General features: G+C 37.6%; 1 protein-coding gene across 42 annotated transcripts in view; it reads right to left on the reverse strand.

Annotated features, from left to right (window-relative positions):
* The window catches only part of TCF4 (transcription factor 4), a 344,026-nt gene that overhangs the window by 170,986 nt on the left and 151,318 nt on the right, over nt 1–21,722 (reverse strand). The gene's annotated exons all lie outside the window — the stretch shown is intronic.

The raw sequence follows: 21,722 nt of genomic DNA on the forward strand, positions 1-21,722 counted from the left end.
AGTGCCCAGAACAGGAACCTCACCCCACCCAAGCCTGAAGGACACATCTTTCTTTGAGACTAGAGCTTAAAGTACATTGTACTTTAAACTCAATATGATACTCTTCTTTTTTTCCAATGGGAAAATTCAAAACTAGTATTTTGAGGGGCTGAATGAATATCCTTATAAAGTTTACAACCCCAAGTCTTTCCCTCTCACCTCAAATTAACATAAATGTTAAAAGTAACCGCAGTCATTTTTTATCTTCCAGTTCATTGACAATGGTGTAAGAGTACGCCTTCCTGACACCACACAAATTATGTACTTTAATAAATCTTATATCTGGTCAAAAGCACACCTTGTATCTGAGTCACTACATACATACATATATATTCACAAAATGGAAGATGATTTTCAAAGAAAGCCACACCTGAGTCTTAAAATTAACCCTCTCTCCCCCAGTTTAACTTTCCTACTGACTTCAATGAATCTCAAACTTGGGAAAATGCTCCCCGTGTCCCATCTCTGGTATAGTGTTCAGTGCAAAGTAGAAAATCAATGCCCATATCAGTTTCAACTCCAATGAAACAGGAGACCATCTCACAAACTGTCACTCTTGGGAGATCTAAGAGAATAAGTTTCATTGTGTGAGGATTTTACAGTAAAGAAAAGACGCGTTTACTTGTTTCAGAAGTGCAAATGGTCATACAGACATATTTACTCTTCTGTGTAAGTCAAATGTAATCGACACATACCATTTAACTTCTCTTTATGAATATTACCAACAGAAAAGACGTGACCTTTATGAGACATCAAATGACTTACGTCCTTCCTTAAGCTCTTGCATCTAAAAAGCTTCAATGCAACCACCATATAATCCACTGTGACATAATATTCACTTGTTTAACAACTAGAAAGGCAGGTAAAGAGGTAGGTAAGTAGGCAGACAGACAGAAAAACACATAAAGTAGAATTTACTCTGACTTCCTAAGAAATTGAGCATCTAGAGTCCTGTTTTGGTAATTTCTACAAAATGGACTATAAAATATAGTTTGAAGGAAGAAAGGTTATCGAGTTTTTTCTCTAGAAGGAATTACTGAAGCTATCCCCTACAGAATTTCACCACCTGGAATTATTTCCCAACTCGACAGCCCAGACCTGCAGAGATGAATTTTCCTACCAGGGTTTGTCTTAACTCATAGATGAAAGTTGGGACAATTTCTTCCATCATTTTAAAGCTAGAAGGTCATTGCAAATAGTAAGGATGAGTAAGAGGGAGAGAGAGAGAGGAAATGAATGAAAATAAATGGGAGAAAGAGGAGAGAGGAAAGGAGAGAAAGAGAGGGAGAGCGCAATGGAAGGAGCAAGGGGGTAGGAAGGCAGAGGAGGAGGGAGAAATGAGAAGAATATGAATTCATGCAGCACAGAGTCCCTAAAGTACTCTTGGCTACACGGACCCAGCATTCTTTACTATCATATCAGATACAGACTGCTTCATCTTAATTTTGCTTGTTAAAAAATATTTATCCAGATACAAAAATAAACCCACTGCAAATTACAAGTTGTCAGGGTTAAAAATCTACTCCTGTTTGTGTGGGGGAGGATAAGAGACCAGCATAGACATGAATCATTCTCAGTAATTTGAGTGTTTCCATGACATCAATGGGCACCCGTCCAGGACTCTGTCGAAGTCTGCGAGGTACCAAAGAGGCCGCGCAGCCAGCAGGAGGCTGGGAGGTGCATTTTTTTTTTTTTTTTTTTTTTTAGGATTATGCTCCTTGTAAAGATTTCATCTGTAGCATCCACTTTTACCATCAAACAGATCGCTCCAGAGATCATGAGCGAACACATTTCATTCTGATAGTGTAAGCCTTTAACTTTATTACATCTTTTTGTTCCCAAATTCAACCATAAATCTGCTCTCAGAGCTCAAACCTCTGTTTGGGAGCAAAATAATCAGGGACAGTGGGTAAACCCAAGCACCTTCTCAAACATAGTCTATCTATTCTTATCATTTCCTAATGACAAAAAGCAGCCATTTTACAAAGACACTTCAGTTTCCAGGAAAAAAAAAATACATCTTTTGTGTAAATTGTCCATTAAAAATTAGCTATGGTCTTGATCTTGATTTTTTTTGCTTAAAATTCACTGGAACATTTGTTTCAGATAATAAAATTTTCAAGAGGGCTGATAACATGTTTGAGTAGGATTCTTAAGTAACTATCTATGCTCACAAACACAAAAGCCCCTAAATATGTGCATTTCCTCTATGTCAGGCATGGATTTTTGTCCCTTATACCAACTGGCTGGCGCGGACAGCTTCTTTCCTCCTTTCTCCATTCTCTGCCACTCACCTCCCCCCATCCCCACAACCACAACAGAGCTTTGAAAGAGCTAAAGATTCTATTTTTCCAATATTTAAAAGAGATAGCAGTGATGAACAAACCCGGCGCGTTCACTGCGGAATTTTCGAGACAACCCTCCAGTACTAGAATGCGACAGCCGCTGCGGATATTTTTTGGCACAAAGACAATGGTGGCCGTGCCAAGCCCCATGGCTAAAACTACTCAAAAGAGGCATAAGGGTAGCATTAATCGTTCAAGTCTTTTACTGCATGGAGTACTGTTGTCCATATTTTAAAAACGAAAAGTACCCGTTAGTAACATTTGTCGTATGCCCATAAAGGGGGAGGGGATGGTTCTGAAATATAGACCAGAAACAACTCTTGTCAGGCATTTGATTCATTTTTATACCTAAAAGGACCAAATGTTAAATTTTGCTGCTGGTGACGATTTGCCGTGCATGAAACGAATGATATGACCTAATGGAGTACACCGAAGCCTGAATGAAAGCTGGAGAGAGGATTTCATAAACTAAGTCGACATATTGGCTAAACAACTTTCTTTTGCAAAAATGATGTATACAAGGAACATGTAATACTATGTCACAATTTTTTAAATTAAACAAGAAAAACGCTGTGAGTGAGCAGACACAACATCCGTCAATCAATCCTTCTAGAGACAAAGGAGATCAACACGCAGCCCCTTCTCTAGAACAAGTCGGCATCGACAGTGAGCAAACAATCCGAAAGTCAACACGTGTTTTGTCCAAATTGAACCCATGAGCTGCTAAAAACCCATATTTAAATTTGATTATTAAAAATGGCACCAACTGACAATCAATGAAGGATTCAACTGCTTCTTCTGTTGCCCTTGAAAAACTAATCTAAGCAGAAAATATATGCTGCTTCCAATTTTTTTAAGGCCAATGTTGTTGAAGATCTATTCAATAATTCTTTATCTTGCTGCCACTCCCCCCTCCCCGAGAAAGATAAGGAAAAAATCTTTTTTATTTGGGGGCAGTATGGTTAACAAATGTCTCTATAATTTTAATACTTTTATATTCTTACATAATTTTTCATTTGACTTCTAATTTTTCTTCCAATATATCCACAGTATCTATTGTAAGGGAATGCTAAGGGAATTGGACAAGAATGAAAATAGTACATGAAGGAAAAAATGGCTTTATAAGTCCATCCATTCACAAGGATACAACTAAGAAGCATCACCTTTGGCAGATTACTACATCTGGACAGTTCTAATCCACATGGAAAGGGCAAGAGACACACAAGAACAACTTCTCAATAATATGATTTCTGGAGATAAGCTGTAACATGGAAGATTCCATTGGTGGTTGACCAGTAGGCTAATAACAAGGTCAAGTTTAGGTTTCTAGCTTTTCATTCTTAAAAGGCCACTTTTAAGATTATATATAAATGGTAGATATTTCACCCACAGTGAAAAAGATGCACCTATACAGGGCAGCATACCATCCCACAAAAACCCTTAATAAAAAATTATCTGATGCTGCAGGACAATATCAAGCAAGTCTGTTTCACTGTAATCCTCATTCTGGGAACTGAAGAACGAGCCTTTTGTTTTCTGCCATCAGACTAGGGAACTCACCATAACTATGTTCCAGTCAGAATAAATCTCGGTCCCCCTCCCCAACTTCAACCCATCCCTGGTTACTCTACTAATTTTTTTTTCTTTTTTTGCATATTGAAAAGACTACTTCATTAAACAATGACTGAAATGTTTAGTGGTTCTGAAAATATACATGAGGTTATTATTTATAGTCCTTTCATCTTTCCCATGCCTGCCTCTTCTTCCCTTGGCCAAATAAGAAGAGCTGAGTCCTTATCATGTATTACCCACTAGCCAAAGGGCTCTGCAGATTGATTCATTCAATGTGCACAACAACCCCGTGAAGAAGATAATACAAACACCATTTTACAGATGAGGAAACTGAGAGACAGAAAATTGCCCAAGGTCACACAGGGAGTCGAGACAGAGCCAGGATTGAAACCCCAGCAGTTTGATTCCAAAGGCTGTGTGTGCCCTGGACACTAGGATGTGCTTGCTGCTTGTATTTAAATTCTGGGGGGAAAAAACTCTATAAATAAGCGAGAAGCCCAATCCTGAAGACTCAAATCCCAAAGCTCGAAACACTCATGAATTTGATATGAAATTAATGAAAGTGTCTTATAGGTGGTGATCATTTACATTTACACGGTGTTTTATTCCTAAAAGGTCTCTAGGTACTTTAGAGCTGTGCAAATGATGTACACCAGTACCAGTGACATCCTACAATAAACTGAACTACCTCCAAGCTAACTTGAAGCAACTAATCAACAATAACATAGCAGCAAACTGCATTTCTACACATTCTGTATGTGAAGAATATGACTGGGTATTAAAACGTACAGAGAAGAGTGAAGGTAAAAATATAATTACAATATAGGACAACACAGCATCACTCACCAGTGTCTTCTGTGGAATAGTAACCCCAAAAGAGTCTCCGAAAAACAAAAAGGCCTAAGAAATGTTACAAGCCATCTATATCCCTCCCCCAGAAATTTACCTTGTATCTTACAGCATGTTAAAGCCTGTGAGAAGTTCTGCAGTGAAGACATTTAATTTCATACAGCATTTCCTAAACTTATTTGAATACACATAGCTGCTTCCATCTTTTTGGTTGATTAGTACAAGTCCCGAGGAACTTTAGGAACTACTATTATGAAAAATATCTGGGTTACCGTATGTTTGTAATTTTCTATCAAATAAATAATGTAAGATCAAAAACTGAGTTTCATTTTATTTAAATTAATCTAAAACATTTTTGACGATTTTGTGATATTTCTATGCAGATATACTTTCGTCGTTCTGCCTAGCTGGTCAACTTTAATTATCCCTGATCCTAGTTTGGAGGTGAGAGTCTGAGTTTGTAAGAAATCAGAAGTTGACGTTATTTCTTCCGATTTCTAAACATCAGAGATGAGCACTGGTTCTCTCCTACAGAATCTTACTCTAACAGGACAACTCTGTCTTCACTCACAGGCATTAAAAATTCCAAATTTAAAATAAATTTCATGCTAAGAGAATTAAAACTCAATTCCAGCAGATAAACTAGTCAATTCTACAACCTAGAAAATTCTCTTCCTCCCTTTCTTCCTAAATTGAGAACAGAAAGAAAAATGGGGAAATAGGTGATGAGACATATAGGTTTTGCAAAGGATAATAGGAAATAGTGAGCTAGCCATCTTCCCAGAAAAGACCAGCGTTAGCCCTCTCTTTCCCTGATGTTCTGAACTCATAAAAATAGAATACTCAGTAATGATCTATAGCTCTGATCCTGGGAAATTACGAGTTTTGGCTGCATTTTGTCACTGATTCACCTCATCTTGTCTAGACAGTATGCTGCCTTCAAAACAGTGGGTGTACTAAAATTCCAGCTATGCTCAGGATCTTAAGCCATCACCAAAACTCTTTGCTTTGGGGGACTGCCCACGGTTCAGAATCTATAGTCAATTCTCCTTAAAGCACTGGTATTTGTAAAGCACTATACAATATGCAAAGTAATTTCACTTATATTATTTAAGACAACACACCCTCAGAACTCCATAGATGGGCATTGTAATCCCTATTTTTATAGACGAGGCCATTAAAATTAAGAAAGGGTAACTGGCTCATATAAACAGAAGAGGTTATACAGATATTAACAGAAGAAGCTAGAACATAAACTTCTAATTCCAATACCAAAGCCCGTTTTTACAATATGCCACATCTTTTTGAAGTATTCTAGATGTATTATCAGTATCTATTGTGGTAACAAAGATAATTCCGCCTGTCTTCTTCTCACTGCCACAACCCTCCCTCTAAACAATTTTAACTCAATTCATAGTAAATCAAAGAGGAAGTCTTAAGTCCTTTTGATGGATGAAAATGTTAGAATCAATAAACAGTTTGAGTGAACATCCTCCGGTATACCGAAAACTACCTTCTCAATGCAAAATAAAAATACTGCCTTAGATTGTTTCATATGCCCCAGAAAACAACAGCCACAATAATCCCGTCACTCGGTGTCATGCTTAGGAGAAGTGCACACATTAGCAAATTAAAGCACATGAGTTTTATGCTGTATTTTCCAAATGTAGGAAAATCTTTCATTGAAAATAACACTAATTCCACAGAGTGTGCAATTAATCAACATAATCATGGGGATAACTTAGCTGTTTGGGGAGGTGTGTCAAATAACTCTTTAAGGCCACTAAAGTGCCACTTGAGCCACCAGAGTAATGATTTTCTGAATCAGCAATTTGTACAAGGGTCCCCTAGAGACCTGAAGGACTAAGGGCAACCCCGAAATCACTCGACTTACTTCTAATGAGTAACTTACCCCTGGCTTTATGTGAATAAGATCTTGATAGTTCCGCCTACCCTATTTTAAATTTTTATTGTGGTTTGTGTCTGTGATGATTGGGTATATCAAGGCAATTAAGGACTTGCGTGGCCTCTGAAGAAACAACATATGCATTTGAAATCTTACTTTTTATCCAAAGAGACGTAATAGTTTTTCATATAAAAATAAGAAAAGGTCAATCTTGCAGTACATACGAAAGTATCAAAAACAAGCAGAAATAAAACATTTTCACTGTATTCTAAGGAGGAAAGGAAGACACAGGATGGGTACGGAGAAAAGCAATCCCCGCAAATTCAAAACTATGGGAAAGAAACCTTGCTGATCAGGGCAATGATCAGTCAGACTTTTCTTAAAACAGTTTCCTGGGTTTTCCATCTCAGGGTACTCGTATTCAGTGGAGTGGGGTCTGGTATTCCTTTTTTTTTAAAAATAAAATTTCACTGGTTACACTAATAAGCCAGCAATGGCTAACCAATTTAAGGGACAGGTACAGCCTTTAAGGTTACATTAGATGAAACTCCAATAAACCTGGTAACCTGGTGGATAACAAAAAATAGATTACTATCTGATGCAACGTATTTAACTGGATTTTCTTAAAGATAAACAATTGTTGATCTCCAAGCCCCTTTCAGACAGTTACATTTTGGGGGTTAGAGAAACCTTTTCCTGGCAGCATACTAGGCCTTTAAATTTGTTCATCTCCACTAAGAAAGGCTGGTTGTTTTAAATAAATTAATTTCACATTACCAAGTAGATTCCCCTTAATAAACAACAGAATCCCAGGACATGAACGTCCCGGCGGTGAAAGGCTGATCCTCTTCTACCAGCCTCACTGGCCACTGCTCTGAAAGCATTTTCTCCTCCACTGTCTCCCAAGTTGGAAGTCACCTTTAGACTCCAAGATCAACCACTAGTGAACATTACTTGTTTTGTTAAGTTAAAAGAGCCCTTCCACCCACGTATTCTCCCCAGGCCACGCTCTACTGAAGACATTAGAAGTCCATACTGAGTAAGAGAATCTGGTCCTAGGATCCCTCTGGAGGCAATCTATGACATTTCTGGCCAGCTGCTGTAGAGACAACATCATAACTATATAAGACTTTGTTGCCTGGCTAAATTACTTGGAACGTGTCAGCAAATTTTAAGAAAATCAGCAACTACATTTTGCCACACAAATCACTTTTAGCAAGAAATTATTTGCTGCCCATGAAACTGATGTTCTAACAGAGTGTTACTAATATTAAAGGTAAAAAATAATAATGACGAAACTCTGAATTAGGCACAGTGGAAGAGAAAAAAGAGGAAAAGGTTTAGTACTAAGTTTGTTGTAGACGGTCTATATAGGAAAATTACCTATTTTAGTACTGTGGCATGTAGGCGATGGCCTCAGTTTTCAAGCCAAGCTTACAAGTGACAAGAAGATAACAGTTATCATCTCTTCAAGAAACCACACACACTTCATATGATACTCAAGACTACACACAAGTAAAGGAGATGGGGGTTTCATGAAGATTTTGAATACAGTTTATACGTATGTATAATGCATATAAGTATGATAGTTACATACATATACAAATGTGCATAAGTAACATTTTTAACTCCAGACAGAAGATAATCCAAGTGTCATTTATATATGTGTCTGTAGTATATTAGATGTCTATTTCTCTAGCCTCAGCAGTGAATTACAATTGGTTTATATTCCCTAAACACACACTACTGAGAAGTTGGGGGGGAAATAGCCTAGAATTCAAAATACATTTCAGGGCATCCATAGAGCAAAGAGTAGGAAGACGGCTGACTGTTGAGCCCACTCTTCAAGATCAAGTTGAAGAGAATGGGCCCAGGACAACCAATCTGGGAGGTAAACAGAACCAAATTACTCAGAGTTCCGCCCCGCTGTGACACTCCTCGTTGTTAAAGCAAGGTGACGGTTCACAGATAAAATTACACAAGCCACCGAGTCCCCGCTGTGATGTTTAAGAAAAGCCTCCCAATTACTCAATATACAAGCATGACTAAATCAAGAGAGGAAGGCGGGGGCACAGGAAGGAAGAGGAGAGGCAGAGGAAAAGATGATCAGGGAGAAGACAGAGAAGGGAGGAAGTAGAAGGGGAGTAGTCAGAACAGTGACCTCAGAGTATCAACAATATGCAAGAAAATAAAATTCGTTACGTGGAATAGATGTTTACAGACAGCAAGTTTCAGTTCTGAAACTTGCAAAAGTGATCATCCGAATAGTTGTGAAAGAGGTCCAAAAAACATGAGATGTGGAAATAAATATTTGTTGGGTACCTCTATGTACCACATGTTGACTGCCCAAATGTCAACGATGGACATTATTCTCAAGCGGTAAGAGTTTAGATGACTGAAATGCTAAGGAGCAAACCCAATAATACATATCAGTAGGGGTGTAATGGGAATAATGAGAAGCACGGGGAAGAGCACCTCAGACAACTCCATCGTGGTAATAGGTGGCAACAGGAGAGATGTGATTGGAGATTCCGTGAAAGACACTATCATAACAGATTTAGTGGGAACTTGGTATTTGTTAGAATGCAGTTCATACTTATCGGACAATGTCAAATAAATAAAAGTAAATAAAAACTGATACTTATATAATTTATCCAAAACAAATTTTAAGGATTTAGATAACTAGTACCCAAAACTAGGAAGATGGAAAACTGAAAAGAACTTAGATGACATTTTCCTCCTTCTCTAGTTCTAAGCTCTTTGATTATTCCATATTTTCGGGAACTGGTTTGGGAGTTTTCAAGAAATTTGCTTACAAATTAGAGAAATTTGCAATATAAGACAAAACAACTGTAAAGATCTAAACTGTTCTCTCCATATAATACTTACCCTATTCAATCAAGTCATTTTCATTTCAGAGATAACGTACAAATCACCTACACATGATTAATTATTATAAAGAATTTGATGGAAACTTGTCAACAAAAATTGGTGGCTATTTTTAGACATATTCATTATATAAGACCTGGTCTTCACCACTAGGACCCAAGGATGCTCTCCATCTGAGCAATGGCGGAAAAGCCAGGATGCTCCCTCTGTGACTGCCCTTGTCTAAGTTAGCCCTGAACCCTGGGAATAAAGTGATTTGCTCTTTTAACATCTCACATTCTATAAACAAAAAAGGTAAAACCAAACAAAAAACCTTCCACTAAATGTCTGCCAGGGAGGATGGCTTAATTTCGTCCGCAAGGAAACCAAAACGCCTTTATTTAAACACTACGATGTAAATACACACTCCTTTTCCTTCAGGAAGCAAGTGAAACTGTCAGCCCTATCAGAAAGTTCTCTATAGGGATTACCTACCTAATCCAGTACATACAAAGAGTCATGTTTTAAACTTTCCATGTCTTGTCCCTTTTAACTTCCACTCCCAACTTACTCAAACAAGAATTCCTCTTAGGTGTAATCAGGCCAAGAGGAACCACAAAAGCAACAAAAATACAATTAATGGTAATATGAAATCGACCACTTAAAAACTCAAAAGTGGCACACACTTTACACGTTATTTGAACCATCAGGAGTCTATTTAGCAAAAGTAAACCAGAAAATCCCAAAAAACAAAAAAACCTTCATTTCCAAATAAAAATAAATTAACTGCTGTACATAATATTAACCTTCAACTTTATAATTACTGCAAATATATGACTAGTCGTGTAAAAACAAAACAAAACAAAAAACAAAAAAAAACCCAACCTTGAAAAGGAAAAACAGTAAGAACCCCACATACCAGTCAGTTCCAAACTGAACAGCCAGCAGAGGGCGCACAAACCCCAACAAGAACTGGCTTTGGCCAGGCACCATCCAAACCCATCTAGGAGTAAACCTGACCAAAATTTGAACACAGGAAGGGGGAAAAAATCATCCTATTAGTGGCATTAATAAAACAAATGTGCTCAGTTTAGGATTAGTAAGAAATACACACAAGCACACTTTACTATTATATACCGACTCAGAGATTTCTTAGCTGCTTCATGGAAAGTTGTTCACTAAAAAGAAATAATTCTTTGTATATAAGTGAGATTATATCAGTTTTCAAGTCACCAGTAGTTTTTATAGACCTATATTGAAAATTATCTATAATACATAAATTTGTAAAAGTAAATTAAATATTAATTTTCTAACACATAAACACACGTTTAGTGAGTATATTAAATTACCCTTTGCAAATAGAGTCTCTTTTTGTGTATTTCCAGGTGTCATATATGAATCTATAAACTAATTTTTGTAACCCTGGAGCAATCAAATATGCACCATTTTATAGTTAAATTGATATACATTAAGTTACTTATTTTTCCACTGGTTTGTGCTTGATTAATTACTGTGCGTTGTCCATTCTGGATTTCTGGATTGTAATATTTGCTTTGGGGTTACAGTAGGTTACACTGGAAGAGGACCTTGCAGCAATGTATGTACATATACACGTACAAAGGGCACTGCTTGTTCTTTTAAGGAAGTTTTCCTGTAAATGCACAAGTCACAAATTCCTGTGTTTTCCAAGCTTGTGATTTCAGAAACAATATCACCAATTGAAAAGAAAAAAAATGAATTACCTCATGAAAGCACCAAATTAAAATCGACATTAAATGCTATATTTTTTACAATTACAGAAATAATTTAAACCATCCACAGGATGTCCAATCCTTAATTTCAAGTGGGTTAGAACAAACAGAAAATTTGCCCTTAAGTTTCAAGATGGACAGCTTGGTAGGATAATTAACTGCCACTTGTCCATCCACCTAGAAGATCACTTCAACTTCACCTCTACTCACCAAACTAAAACAAGGAAGCCACATAACATCCCCATCAGGTGATTTGTTGTTGCTGTTTGGCATTCTTAGTAGATTTCAGCGTTGAACTTAATTTACAGCATCTACAAACCAGGTGGTTTAGGTTACGTGTAGATCACGATAAATAATGCTTATCTTTTGGCCGACGTGGTGACACCGTTTTTGCATAAGTTAAAATGACGGTGTCTTATTATTCCTAAGGACTCAATTCTGAAATGTTTGCACAATCTGTTAAGTCCAGGCAAATTTAAATGATTCTGACATGCAGCCTGCTAAGGCCAGTGATGGAGATAATGCCTCTTTACGTGGGTAAAATTTTGTGGCATATAGGTCACTCTCTTAAGGGGACTCAACTGTGTGTCTCTTCTTTGCATTTCCACCACAATCCTTCATCCTGCAGCCTGGAGCGGAGAGTGAAATGCAAGAAAGGAGCCGAGTGCTCAAAGCAAAAATCTGCTTCCAGGACAATCCATTATATCTGACAAGTTAAATGTTCCATGGTAGGCCATATGGCATCAGAGCAGGCCCGACGATGGAAGAGGGGAACTCAGCAAATGCATCACAATTAAGGAGTTTGGCTACAGACTTTACTTTGAATTACTTTATATTTTTATTAAATTTTAAATGCTGTCCCTCCCATTTTTAACCGAATCTCTTTTATGAGATAATTTTTAAAGAAGTTCCACAATTTCTCTCTCATCTCATGACCGTGGGGACTGAAATATAAAGGTTAAGGTACACATGACGATTTTTATCAAATGGAGTTTCAAAGAGGGGGACCTAGAGCCTCATTTAAAAAATTTCAAGACAAATCATATGTTGACCCTCTCTGTTCAGCAGATTAGAATATGTAAATGAAACTGGTCATTAGACTGGGACATTTAAATGAAACTGATCAAACATTAAATGAACGCAGTTTCCATTCTTAAGCCTAAAAAAATCTTAAAAGCTGTACAGTCTTAACCGGCAAGTTCCTGTTTCTTCTGTGGTTTACTTAATATTTACCAAATTAATGAATTAGCTGAAGACTACCTCAGTCGAATTTAGCTCTCCTAGCATGCCACCAAAAAGGAACTCTGCATATTCCTGCTAATTTGTCCCAGAGACAAGTCTTAGAAGCTTTCTAAGACACTGATTAAAACCAGGCTGTCTACAGTAATCAATATTTGTTGTCAGAAACAATGTAATATAAATAATATTTGTACTGTAATCAAGGTATGCATTTATTAAAGGAGAGGAAGATGAAATTAATGAAATGACCAAAACAGTATCATCATACCCAGGTATACCACTATACCATTCTTTTAAATAAAGAAAACAAATGTTCTTATTTCTCCTGAAGAATTCTCAGGAAGAGAACTGGTCCTGTAATAAAAACGGAAAAAGTTTTCTATAGTAGTGTCCAGACTAATCTGGTCCACTGTCAATCAGCAACTTTATCAGCTCCCTCACTTCCTGGGGATGGTACATTCTTGAGTAAATTTATACATAATATGAAATATATATAAATTGTGATGGGTAGGTTTTCCTAAACAATAATGACTTATTGTTCGAAGTATATTCACACTGGTTTGCAAACGTGAAATTAATGATTAAGAGAAACATGAACGCATCTTTCTGAAAGAGAAGATGCTGAGACCCATTTCCCTAAACTGTTTTCACTCCATTTCTCCGAGGCTCACTGTTTCCCTCAAATGTACCCACTTCTGCCTTCACTAAGAATAACACTATTTCAAAGTGCATATCCAGAAACTTTATAAAAATGGGTCATTTTACTTCATGTTTAAAATTATGAACACATTTTTTGGTGGTCCTAAAGTTACTATTTGTTAATAATCTAAGTAATCTTATATTTGCATCTCCCATATTTTTAAATATGAGACAATTTATTGAATTATGAAGATGGTATGTGGGTTATGAATTGGTAATTTGTATTAAAAATCAATTGTTATATATCTTTGTATTTTAGCAAATGCTTTGACATACATGCTCTTAGAAGTGTCATCATAATCCTGTCAGATAGGTATCATAACTATTATTATTAATACTTTCATTCTATATGTGAGGAAAAAAGGAAACTCAGAGAGGTTGATTTATTTGCCTTAGAGCACACAGCTATAAAATGGAGAACCACATCTTCTGCCAAGCCTACCTCCAATGTCAGCACTGTATTGCCATGCTGTATTATATATTACAGGAGGAAGTACAAGCATTAAAAAGATACAGGCAAGTATTACTTAGGAATGCAAGTAAATTTATTATTTATTTTTTACTTCTTATTCAAGAAAAGTAGCCAAATTTTTTGGTATTGTGATGGTGCCCAGTTGGAAAAAAGCAATAGAATCCTATGGTTGGCTTTCCTAGGAGAAATGAACATACACTCAACACACAATTACACGTACACATGAGCACACACACACACAACGTACACCTCAGCACCAACAGAGTGTAAGGGCCGTTGTGTACTGTAGATCCTATTTCTGTGTATCCAGATCCACATTTTTATTACTAAGTAAAATGTCCAGATGGTAAAATAACACCTGATCTGGGGGGCTTTTAAGTACAGTAATTGTCAACCCTCAACTCCTACATTGTTAACAAATTGGAAAAACTGGCCTGTACAGAGTTTTTATATGTACTGCTTCCAAACCATCAGTGTAATCAGTTAAAACTTTAATTTGAAAACAAAAATGCCCACGTGAAACTCTTTACGAAGAAAAAAGGGAAAGATCTGGCATTTAAGTCATTCCCATCAAGAGAAAGCTTATGAACTCCACAAGAACGGAATGTCACATCACAGCGATACAACTGTGTTTTATAAAGAGGAGAAACACATAACAGAGGGGAAAAAAATGAGGTTAAAGCTATTCAATATCCTATCATTTCATGAGGCCCTTTCTCTACATCTTTTATAAGTTTAATAAACAATAAACAATTTTTAAACATCTTCATGTCTTTTAATCTTTTTGCATTTTTATACCACATATAGGTACAGATCTTAATCATAAAGCAAAACATTCATTATGTTATATGCTTTTAAAACATACGGATTCTGATCTGACCTCTGAAATTCAGGTTAGGCCTTGGCTCATGAATAATATACTCGGGAAATAACAAATGCTTTTAAAATGTTTAAGCAGTTACTTCCTAATCCTAAGTGGATTCTTTTTACTCAAGCAAACATTTTTGCAAATATTTAGGCTGCTTTGATACGCAAATGTTCTCCCAAACATTTCCACCAGCCAGCCACTGAAATCTCTCCACAGACCCCGACCAATGGGAAAGTTTGCAAGGGAAATATGAGAAGCGACTGGATGAGAATATTGCCAGGAACACTGGCTTTACTGGCCACAAACAAATGTTGATCTTGTTGCAATACCTGAAACAAAATCTTTGGATGTTTTAATGAAACAACTACTTTAAAATTCTCAGTCACGGGACTGTAATTCTCCTTGACTGAAGCAATAACTTTTGGGGAGGGTAAAAGTGATCACCCACAGGTTTCCTATTTCAGAGTTCAATAACTCCAGTCAATGTGGCTTGCTGCCGGACAGTGAAAATCCCATCACTTTAGAAAGAAAATGCCCACAGGAATTAACATGTACAAAACAGGAAACAGAAAAAGCAACAAATAATGCCAAGACTAGGGTCCTAAATCTTAACAGATATATTATTAGAGTCCTTTCAAAAATGTTCTCCCAAAGGAATAAGCCAGGGGAGAAGATGCCCCTAGAGCCATCTTTACTATATAAAGAACTCAAAAAATAATTCATGCAAATGAAGGATTTCTAGAAATAAAAACAAGAGGGTGGCATTCAAAAACAACTTGTAAATACAGTAGGATTACAATTATCATGAGTAAAAACAATCTCCAATATGCCTTTTCCCTTTCATACTCTACTCCAAAAACATCCCCAAAATCTGCTTTGGGAAATAATGAGATTCCTTAATAGCAGGTCAATAAATCATTTCAAAGTATTTCTCCAGTTGACCCAGTCACATAAGCCACCAGAGGCTAGCCACACTGAAAACAAAACCATGAGGATTCCAGTTGCTAACACCATGCTGGGCATTACTTAGGAAAGGATGAGTTGGGGTACATTTGTGAATTTGGTGGGAGGAGAAAGCTAACGGTGAATTTATCAAAGCCAGTGGAACATTGAGCTTATAAAATTAAAATGATCTGCTTCTCAACAACTAACCTGCTGATCGACACTTGTTCCTTCCCTTCTGCCATCACTTCCTCATTTACACACATTAGAAGTGGTCAAAGATTTCATCAGATGTGGTTTTGACAACAGCAGCAAAGTGCCTAAAGCCCCAGATTTTAATTGAGCCCAAAATACAGATTTGGGGGAAAAAAGAACCAATCACAGCAGGAAGCGCTTTAAAAGAAAAAGAAGGAAACGTTATCTTGAGTAGTTACTTTGCACTTAGTTGTACTGTGCAAAAAGAAATGAAAAAGCTCCATAAAATGTCAGAATTAACCTATGGTTTCAGATTGCTTACAGGTGAAATTCTACCATCTGGATGGGCAGTTTGCCCGCATAAAAAAGAAGTAAACTCAAAGAAAAAAAAAGTAAAATCTTCTTCTGCCTGCTATCTTAACACAATAGATTCTAAAGGAAAGAGGACAGACCCAGAATAATCTCCAGACATTGACACACCATGCGTACGTCCACACACACACACGTTCATGTACAAACTGTGACAAAACTAAAGTTGGAATAAAGCAAGAGACCGAAATAAAATTCTGTTTCTTGGAACTCTGAGATTAATGAGAAATAAAAACCTAATCATTCTTAACCATATAATAGGGAAAAAAGATTTACTTTAAGGTCCTCAGTACATACCTGATGAGACTTTCTACTTTACTGAAACACTCTGAAAAATCAGAACTAGTATATTAAAGTTTCTGTCTTTCCCTAACAAGGCATATTTATATTCTTTCTCTCTGCTAGGCTAGCAACTTTGGGAATTACAATTTCACTTTAAATAAACAGGAAACTGCCTCTTAGGAACTGCCTGAAGTTCTTTTATATCATTTGAGAGTGAAAATGCTTATAAATTTGACAATTTATAAACAAATATGCTTTCATTCTCCCTTTTTCTTAATCCTTATACGAACTCTTTTTTCCTTTTTCTTTTTTAACATCTGCCTCAGCAAAAAGATCTGACTTAGTGACAAACTTTTTTTTAACCTAAAGATCAAATCTGAAATCAGGTCAGACCTCTGTTTAGTTTTTGTTTCTCATGTTGAGGGTGGGACAGAATTTTCAGTCTAACTTGAGGCGAGTAGGACAAAACATGGTACCAGGTTGGCACCAAATGGTTATTTGCCAATCTACCGTCACACATTGTGAAAGCAACACACAGAGGGTTTATAAATTAATAGCTCTCTGTACTGAATGCTTGTCGATATCTCTGTTCTGGGGTTTCTGGGTATCCATTTTGATTGTATGGTGTCTCTTAAAATTACGTTTGAAGCACAACACTAAACCAGAAGTGTTGAGTGAGAGAATTATGGGCACATTCCCAAACCCTTACACTAAACCACAAAGGGAATAGATTAAAAAGAAAAAACACTAAAAAAACCCAACCATCACCCAAAAAAAAAACCCAATCTGAATAGAGAAATAGAATACTTGCTTTTCTTTCGACCTTATGGGCAGCACACGGAGGGAGGCACCAGAAGATAAGCACAAATACGTGATGAAGAGTCGCCAAAAAGCATGTGGATGAATAAACTGTCCTGGCGTAAATTTGCCAGCTAGAGGACAGAACACAACATGCGGGGGCTTGGCTGTCCTAACATGTTTTACTATGTAAATTTAAATAGTCTTGAAAGGGAAAAGGAAAGAGGAGAAAAGGTGGAGGGCATATTTTAATATTAAAAAAAAAAGTTTGCCAGAAATTCTCATACTTGGGTCACACATAAAAGTACTTTCATTGCTGTTATAAAAAAAAAAAGAATCTACTTCTTAGGCTAAAACTCGTCACATGTTTCCTATGATGGAAATGTAGGGGGGTGGTTTAAAGAGTTAAAGACTCCCTACCATTAATTTGCATCTGGTGCTTTTAGTGTGTGTGTGTGTTTTTTTCTTCCCTGAAAAGTTGGCAGAGCCGCCGATTTTCCATAATGCAAGCATTTGGGAATTGTGAGCGGAATGAAACCGATCCAATCTCCTGACTGCGACATGAATTTTCATTAATTACAACCTTGTCAGCAAAAGCATTATCAAAGCTGAATATGAAAATGCTAATGAGTCCTCATTTGCATATTTTTCTTTGTTGGAATGTCATTAATTATTACATTTTATGATGATGAATGCAGCTGTCGAAGCTCTCCGATGCATAATTAGCCATCAGAATGCCAGGAGCCGATCAGCATTTTTGGGTGAAAAAAAACAAATTTCACTTCCACTCTCGCCCCCCATCCCAACGCCACCCAACACACACACACACTCACACTCACAGACACACAGGCACACACAGCCCTGATGACGACAGTCCTGAGGCCGGACGTTGGGGAAGTTGAAAATGACTCAGAGTGAATTAATTTTTGCTTTAAAATTATTTTGTTTTTAGCCGATAACGGTCTTATACAATAGAAGCAGTTCTTAATAAAAAAAAAAATCGTTATTCCAGCTTAATTAATGCCACGCTTAATTATAACACCATGATGTCAGCGGTTTTAATTAAGTATTGGCTCCGTTACAAAAAAAACTCCTCGCTGCAGTAAGAGTCACAATACGCAGATTTGTGCAAATCATTTCTGCAATTTTTTGGTCTTCCGTGGTTCATGAACTATTCAGATATTAACAGGCAGCATGAAAACTCCAGGCACACACGCGTGCGCAAGAGGGCGTGCACACACACAGCACACTCACACACACACACACACATCAAGCAAAGGGGAAAACTCGTACTTTCCTACTACATTACTTGGATAGACTTTAGAGCTTACCTACTTGACCACTTTTTTGAGCTAAAGTGTAAGTGAAGATGACAAAACATAGCTCATCCTCTCTCAGCCGCTGGGAACGGTGTTTATAAGTAAAAAAAGAAAAACAACACAGAGCAGATGGGACCATTACACATGACCAAACCAATCAATCACAGATGAAGGGCCCAGGTGCAGCGCAGCCGTGCAACAACGCACCATTTCACAGTCTGTCAGACACACACACACGGTCGTCCATGAGTGACCCTCCTCGGCTCCCCCCGGACCTCATCTGGAGCGCTGCGCCCCTCTCGCCTGCCTACGCTCCAACTGACGTCTTCATAATCGCCCTGTCTTTCTAGCTGCCTTGGCTCCTGTGAAGAGAGGAGGATGGAAGGGGTGGTGACTGGGGGGAGGGGGAAGGGAGAATGGGGAGGGGAGATAAGGACAGGGGCTCACATCATTGTCACTTATGAGAAGTCCAGCCTTCTTCCTTCTGCCATCCCCACGGCCCCTCCCTCCCAAACTACCATCACAATCATTTCTGGAACCATCATTAAGCTCATTAATTTTTAAGGGTGACTGCTTGGTTGCTGCACCCCAACTGTCTGCCATTAGAAATAGAAAGTTTTGTTTCTGAGTTTCTTGCCTGGGAGGAAGAAAGATGTGTGCAAGTCGACAAAGTCACAATTGGGTTGAAACGTTAGAAATTAATTGGAAGTGGTTAGCAGTACTTTCCATACACCCCAAAATAGGTTCCAATGAAACCCTACTTACTCAAAAGCCTCTGAGGACCCAACTCTGTCACAATATTTTGTGTCTTAAATAATGTCCGTGGCCTTTGGCGTTCCTACATCACAGACTCCTCCAGGAATCACTAAACCCAAATGTAATTGTACATTTGAAGGGTCACAAGGTTATCCTGGCAACACAACCGAAATACCAACTCAGACAGGACAAGTTAAGGATAGGCTCCCTGTTTTAAACTCAGAAGTCCTAATTCACAGCCTAACTCGATGCAGCCTTTAGCTTCCATTCCTTAAAACAAGCAAACAAACAAAACTCAATGGCAAAGAGAGAAAGTGATCCCCAGAATGCAGAACAGGACAACAGTATACACCACTGAAGCCCAGCTGCTCCCTTTGGAAAAAATCTCATCACATCACATCAAAAAAAAAGACTGCTTTTATTGATTCAATATATTCTTTAATCATGAGCTCCTTCCTCAGCCTAGGTAATTTATAACAAAGTTTTTGAGATCTGTTAACAGAGCACAAATAGTATAAGGCATTGGCTCTATGGACTCCAAGAACTGAAAATGGATACTTTCCCAGCTTTAGGAGATGACTGCTCACCCAGTGATTGAATGCTTTCAACAATTTCTAAGTTATTTTGCCCATTTGAAGATGAGATGGAGTTTAGGAAAGCACTCAAACCCTACAAAGAATAACTATGTGCCTGCAAAATAGCTTAAAGGATTTATGTCCCAAAATGCTCATGACATTTAGGCTTTACTGGAAAATTTACACTGAGAACAAGAAAAAGTTAATCAAAAAGAGACCATGCAATCCAGCCACTCTAAGGATTAAGTCAAGTGTCATTTATGTGCAGTTTCATGTAATGGTACAAACATAAAAGAAAGAGTCCAGGCTAAGTTGGGTGAGAAAGGATCCCACCTAAAATCTGCATGCCATTCCATTTACAGGCAAAGGCAATTTTACAGAACACTAGGCAGATTGGATTCGTTGAAATGAAAGCTTTGTCTCTTACATGGGCCCCACCATAAATCCAAACATGTTCTCAAAATGGTTTGATGACACACTTGTTTTTGGGTTTTTTTTTCTTTTGAGGATTCAGTACGCTTCTCATCTCTTTACCATCTAATTTGTCTTTTGGAAACTTTTAAATATTGAAGTAATCAGGAATCTTTCTGTTCCCTAATGTGTCCATAATTTTTATGCTCAGTCCTCGCTAACAAGGGGACTTCATCTCTGAACTCCAGAAGGAAAACAGAGAACACATTGATGAAAATCTTCCATAGCTATGCAGAAAGGATCACCTTGTGTTTTGAATGTGTATTTTTTTCCTTCAAGGAGCAGACTCGACACATTTGCATTAATAAATTTCTATTTTCAAGCTCAATAGAAATTGCGGTACAAAAAGCAGATGTGTACGTTGGATTCTTTCAAATTAAATTTCCAAAAGCAGAGCCTATTCTAGCTCAAGATCAAAGGAACTAAAACATGATCTCCTCCCCCTTCCAATATAATTACAGAGATTTCATTTCTTTTGTTACAATGAGCACAACAGGTAAATCTCAAACCTGAAGGATAATGATCAGGTGCGGCAGCTCAGCTTGGCTGGGTTGCCGAGTTCCTGTGCTCAGGGTCCCTGCTGTTTAAACTACCACCCTACAGGAAGATGGGAAATGCCTGACGCTCCTCTCTACTTTATCCTTGGAGATCTGTTTCCTTTTTGACATCAACACTATGAAGAGTAGTTCTGAGATGGACACAACCCATCTTACAGCAGGCTTGTTCTAAAGGAGGGCCATATCCAGCCCAAAACACACATCAAGAAAAAAGCACATCGAAGGCATCTTTTATTGGAAGGCTACCTAAGAACCCTTTTGGAAGTAGATGGAGTATAAATAATAAATAAAGGAGGAGTGACACTGTTATGAAATGTCATATCCTAGTCCTGTGAAAGGACAAGGCCCTGGGCAGGGAGAAGAGAGAGAAGCAAACCGCAAAGTCATCTAAAACTGAGGTCCGAAAGAAAATCTGTTCCACCTTGGAATGATTAGCATGATCTATTTCTTTGGGGAATATAGGTAAAGAGAGAACAAAATTTAATGTCAAAACCCACAAAAACAGAAAACTTTGGGAGAGAACACCCTCCAGGCTTAAACATCCTTGAGAGCGACTACATTCTACATATGTATTTCCATCTCGCTTTTAAAATTCCTGGTACCTCATTTCATCCTTTGCTGCCCATAGGCATCTGTTCCCCTCTAATTATTTGCCATTTAGAAAAACTCTGCTTAAATTCCTTGTGCATCTGGCCCTTGCTTAGTGTATATTTGTGATGCTTAAATATGGTGCTTGATATTAGAGCAGCCTTGCATTTAAGTACAAAAACTTTCTCATCCCAGAAAAATGTTTCAATATCCTCTCTCCCAAAATGTATACGCAAAGTAAATTTAATATTGCCAGGATTTT

The sequence above is a fragment of the Equus caballus genome, chromosome 8, assembly GCF_041296265.1.
Source record: "Equus caballus isolate H_3958 breed thoroughbred chromosome 8, TB-T2T, whole genome shotgun sequence".
NCBI lineage: Eukaryota > Metazoa > Chordata > Mammalia > Perissodactyla > Equidae > Equus > Equus caballus.